Source organism: Schistocerca gregaria, chromosome 4 (genome assembly GCF_023897955.1).
Source record: "Schistocerca gregaria isolate iqSchGreg1 chromosome 4, iqSchGreg1.2, whole genome shotgun sequence".
In the NCBI taxonomy this organism is placed as follows: Eukaryota; Metazoa; Arthropoda; class Insecta; order Orthoptera; family Acrididae; genus Schistocerca; species Schistocerca gregaria.
Window position 1 is genome coordinate 58,939,196 of NC_064923.1, and position 6,361 is coordinate 58,945,556.

Below are 6,361 nucleotides of genomic sequence, written 5' to 3' on the forward strand. Positions count from 1 at the left end.
GGTGGCCAGTGGAAGTGTTTAAACTCAGAAGAGTGTTAGTGGAGACGCTCTGTAACAATTATGGACGTGTAGGGTGTCGCATTGTCCTACTGGAATTACCAAGTTAATCGGAATGCACAATGGACATGAATGGATACGGGTGATCATATAGTACGCTTACGTACGCGTCACCTGTCAGAGTCGTATCTAGACGTATCAGGGATACCATACCGCACGAAATACGCACTCCTCACATCATTAGAGAGCGTCCACCCTTGAACAGTACTCTATTGACATGCAGGATCCATGTATTCATAAGGTTGTCTTCATACCCGTACTAACCATCCACTCGATAGAACTTGCAACCAGGCTCGTCCGACCAGGCAACAGGTTTCTGTCGTGAAGTTATGAAGGGTATGCGAGTGGGCCTAAAGCCCATATCGATGATGTTTAGTTGAATGGTTTGCACGCTGACGCTTGTTGCTGGCCCAGGACTGAAATCTGCATCAATGTGCCGAAGGATTCCACTTCTGTAACGATGAATGATTCTCTTCAGTCGTAGTTAGTCTCATTAATGCAGTATCTTTTTTCTGGCAGCAGAGATGTAGGAGATTTGCTGTTTTACCGGATTTCTGATATTCACGGTACATTCGTGAAATGGTCATATGGGAAAATCCCCACTTCATCGATACCTCGAGATCCTATGTTCCTTCCTACGTGCGACGACTGAAACAACACGTTCAAAGTGACTTAAATCTTGATAACTTGCGTTCCAATAAAAGTAACCGATCTAACAACGGCACCAGACACTTTTTGTCTTATATACGCGTTGCCAACCGAAGCGCCCTATTCTGCTTATTTACTTATCTTTGTATATGAATACCCATGCCTTTACAAGTTCATTTCGCGCTTTACTGTATCAGTAAATGTAACTGACGTCAAATAGCCAAATTAAGAAAACTGTTAACTTACAACTATCCATCGTAACGAATTCTGGCTGTATCTTCTTAAACATTATCAAATGTAGAACTGTAGGATATGATTGACACCCGAGGCAAGATACGGAAATATTATATGAATTGAGCAGAAATGTGTAGGAAGAAATAGGATTAGAAATAGTGTTTAAGTATGGACGAAGAGAAAAGATAAAGAGACAAAGCAAGATTGACTTCACGAAGAAGCACTGCTCCAGAGGAATGCATGATTCTGGGAAAGATAAATGTCAGGCACATGAGATTCAGGTCTGTAACAGACAAAGAAGGGGAAGGTGGAAGGAAAGTACTGTACGGCTACATGTAGGAATAACATGTGAAGTCAGTGGGATAAAATGGGAATAAAATGGAAAAAGAAAGCAGATCGTTATTAAATGGGAGATGAGATAGAGTGAGTAAAATTTGAAAGAGATCTGGAAGACACATGTGAAAGTAAGTCCTCTACGTATAGTAGATTTCATTTCATGACAACTTTGGAGTAAAAAAGCTGACAAAACTGTTCTACACCTTATGCAAATACACCCTGACACATAAAGAAAAATTTAAAAATTTCAGTGGTAAAGAAGGAAGATACTGACAGATCTATTAGCGCATTATCAGCTTAATGAGCCTTGTTTACAAACTACGTTAGTAACTTCATGTTTCTACAAATGAACGAAATGACTGGTAAAACTGACCTGGGAGGGAATAAATTTCAGTTCTGGGGAAATATAAATACATCAAGTCGACAATATTTCCAAACAAAATTTGGAATAACCAAGAACTTTAATTAAGTTTAAGATTTTGGAAAGTCGTTTTCCATTATGGAATGAAATGCTGTGATAAAATACCGACAGCGAAATGATGTCGTCAACTAGTGCAAAAACCTGACTACATTATAGGATAGAAATATGATTACATTTTAAGATACGAAGGAGATGAAATGGAAGCATTGATTCAGAAGGGAGCTAGACATGGTTGTAACGTATGACCAATTACATCCAATATGACCTTTGACTACTAAACGAGAAGAGAAACCAGGGGGATATTGGTAAAGAGAAATAAAGATAAGGAAAAAAAATTATATTAAGGTTCGCTTATAAACGTGTAATGTTGAAAAAAATGGTTCAAATGGCTCTAAGCACTATGAGAATTAACATATGAAGTCATCAGTCCCCTAGAACTTAGAACTACTTAAACCTAACTAGCCTAAGGACATCACACACATACATGCCCGAAGCAGGATTCCAACTTGCGAGCGTAGCAGTCGCGCGGCTCCGGACTGAAGCAGAGCTTGGCCAACGCGGCCAGCTGTAATGTTGCACTAATAGCAATGAGTCTGAGCTGTTACGCGGCAAAGTCCTTAAGGAACCGGGAGAGTAAAATTTTCTGAGTTTTGAATACCGGCGTTGCTCGGTCGTACTGAAATATCAGCAGCTGCCATGCGGGGAGTGTAAACATTTCAACACCGTGACTCTGTCCGGAAGACAGAAAGCTCGACCCTACAGGACACTGCGAGCGAATCCAGCAGAAAACAGAAGTGTGCAGACCGAAGTGCCTTCGTAACGTTATGGACGCAGAATCTCTTAGCTATGGTTTGGCTAAAATTCGTTCAGCAAATGCAGAGAAACTGAGGAACGCAGTCAACTCTAGAGGAGCAGTAATTCCGAATGACATTGTACAGCCGAATGTCTCCTCGACGAAATAAATACCCCACGCCCGCTACCCTGGAGCACTGGATTAGAAGGACCGACGCTGTTTGTGTCGTCCACATGCGATTGTGTGGTTATGGTGCTTCTACATCTACATCTACGTGATTCCTCTGCTATTCACAATAAAGTGCCTGGGCTTGGGTTGGGTTGCTTGGGGGAGAAGACCAGACAGCGAGGTCGTCGGTCTCATGGGCTTAGGGAAGGACGGGGAAGGAAGTCGGCCGTAACCTTCCAAAGGAACCATTCCGGAGTCTGCCTGGAGTGATTTAGGGAAATCACGGAAAACCTAAATCAGGATGGCCGGACGTAGGATTGAACCGTTGTCCTCCTGATTGCGAGTCCTGTGTGTTAGCCACTGCAGAACCTCGCTCGGTAAAGTGCCTGGCAGAGGGTTCAATGAACCACGAAGGTTTCTCTTTATAGTTCCAGTCCCGAACGGAAATCGGGAAAATCAAGTACTTAAATTTTTCTTTGCGAGCTCTGATTTCTCTAATTTTATCGTGATGATAATTTCTCCATATATAGGTGGGTGCCAACAGAATGTTTTCGCACTCGGAGGGGAAAACCGGTGATTCAAATTTCATGAGAAGATCCCGTCGCAACAAAAAACGCCTTCGTTTTAATGTTTGCCACTCCAATTCACGTCTCATGTCTGTGACACTATATCCCCTATTTCACGATAGTAGAAAACGAGCCGCCCTTGTTCGAACTTTCTCAATACCATCCGTCAGTGCCACCTGATGCGGATCCCACACCGCACAGCAGTACTAAAGAATAGGGCGGACAAGCGTACGTAAGCAGTCTCTTTGGTAGACCTGTTGCACCTTCTAAGTGTTCTGCCAATGAATCGCAGTCTTTGGTTTGCTGTAACCACAATATTGTCTGTCTGAACGTTGCAATTTATGTTATATGTAATTGTAATCCCAGGGTGAATTGCCACTTTTTGCACCACACAGATATTTTATCTAAATCATTTTGCAATTCATTTTGGTCATCTGTTGACTTGTGGCATTACGAGAAGATCGTCGATCGTAGCCACGGATAATGAAGTCCAGCGTCCAGTACTGGCGTCAGTACAGCAGCCAGCACTGATACGTAATCAACACGGCTTCGGTCAGCCTACAGTACCAGTGGGCGAGGTTCATCATTCACCATATCACGGCATCCGATCATTGCGGTCCAGCTGATGGGATAATGCGAGCAGTGATTTGGGAGAGACTGAGTGTTCACCAAAGAGGTGTAGAAGTCAAACACACATGACTTGTATTCTCAGTGGTAAGACACTGCATCTCAAGGAAATCGCAGAACTGCATCAGTCACCCAACCATTACCATGTTATTTGCATCTTCCAGCTCTAGTGTAAAGTTAAGAACACATTCGCGAAAAGCGGACAAAATTGCTACACCACGAAGATGACGTGTTACAGACGCCAAATTTAACCGACAGGAAGAAGATGCTCTGATATGCAAATGATTAGCTTTTCAGAGCTTGGCGCCGGAAGCGACACCTACAACGTGCAAATATCAACAAAGTTTCCAACTAATTTCTCATACACAAATAGCTGTTAATCGGCGTTGCCTGGTGAAACCTTGGTGTGATCTTTCGTGTAAGGAGGAGAAATGCGTACCATCACGTTTCCGACTTCGATACACGTCGAATTGTAGGCTATCGCAATTGCGTTTTATCGTATCGCGACATTGCTTCTCACGTTGGTCGAGATCCAATGACTGTTAGCAGAATATGGAATCGGTGGGTTCAGGACGGTAATACGGAACGCCGTGCTGGATCCCAACGGCCTCGTGTCACTAGCAATCGAGATGACAGGCATCTTATCCGCATGTCTGTATCAGATCGTGCCTGATTCAACAAATGGGGACGTTTACAAGACAACAACCATCTGCAAGAACAGTTCGACGACGTTTGCAGCAGCATTGACTAACAGCTCGGACACGTGGCTGCGGTTACCCTTGACGCTCCATCACAGACAGGAACGCCTGCGATGGTGTACTCAACGACGAAACTGGGTGCACGAATGGTGAAACGTAATTTTTCGGATGAGTGCAGGTTCTGTTTACAGCATCATGATGGTTGCATCAGTGTTTGGCGACATGGCGGTGAACGCACATTGGAAGCGTGTGTTCGTCATCGCCATACTGGCGTGTTACCCGGCGTGATGGTATGGGGTGCCATTGGTTACACGTCTGGGTCACGTTTTTTTGCATTGATGGCACTTTCAACAGTGGACTTTAAAATGTCAGATGTGGCTCCATCTATCATTCGATCCCTGCGAAATCCTACATTTCAGCAGGATAATGCACTACCGCATATCGCCGTTCCTGTACGGGCCTTTCTGCATACAGAAAATGTTCGACTGCTGGCCTGGCCTGCACATTCTCCAAATCTCTCACCAATTGAAAACGTCTGGTCAATGGTGGCCGAGCAACTGGCTCGTCACAATACGGCAGTCACTACTCTTGATGAACTGTGGTATCGTGTTGAAGCTGCATTGGCAGATGTACCTGTACACACCATCCAAGCTCTGTTTGACTCAATGCCCAGGCGTATCAAGACCGTTATTACGGCCAGAGGTGGGTGTTCTGGGATACTGATTTCTCAGCATCTATGCACCCAAATTGCGTCAAAATGTAATCACATGTCGGTTCTAGTATAATATATTTGTTCCATGAATACGGGTTTGTCATCTGCATTCCTTTGTGGTGTACCAATTTTAATGGCCAGTAGCTTAGTTATGGTTATCTCAGCGCATCTGCCGCGTCATGTCTTCGGCAACGACTTCCACTTCAGGAATTTTAGTGCCACGCAGATCTTGTCAAACTGGGTCGCTGTATGATTTAAAGGCAGAAGATATTATGCAAAAATTAAAGTAACTTGTGATCTCACCTTTAATTACAGAAAGTGAAATAAAGTACCTACCATTGCTTATTTCTTGTGAGATTTATTAAAAAGATAAAAAACAAAACAGGCCACACATCGGTATTGCCAAAAGCCGAGAAGCGATACTTGTTGGTGTTGTCGCTCGCAGGCGCTCCCTGGGATGAGCTCTGTGTGAGGCACCTCTGCTCATCTCTGTAAGCCTCGCTGCCGCCTTTGACACCATGGCTGGCGAGTCTCTTACTACGGGACGACATTCGTCACGTAGGTCCTCAAACTGCATCCTGACAAAGCAGTATGAGTGTCCAGGCCGGCAGTAGGCGACCACTGTTGAACTCAACGGACATTACCTTGAAAACAGCTTATAGATGAATCTCAACCAAAATAAATCACTTTTGATGGGATACAGCTGGCATAAAGTGTTGCTTAATGTAGCAGATGTGGTATGCTTGGTGTGAAAGTAACGGACTGTAGGATACCAAAACACACATACTGGCAATAGCAGGGGAGTTTTTATGTGAAACAGGGTAGTGTCCTTACATATTGAGATATACTTTCTGGTCGTATTTATCTGGACTGGAAACTTATATAGAAATAAACTAATACGTACGGGAAATGAATACACTGAAATCGGTTGTTACAGAATAATGCCGAAGATAAGATGGGAACATACGATAAACAATGAGAAGGTTCTTTATCGAGTCAGGGAGAAAGTAAATTTATGGCCAACTTGACTAAAAGAGGGGTTATATTGGCAGAACACATCCTGAGACTTCAAGGAATAGTGGTAGTACATTTGGGTGTTGG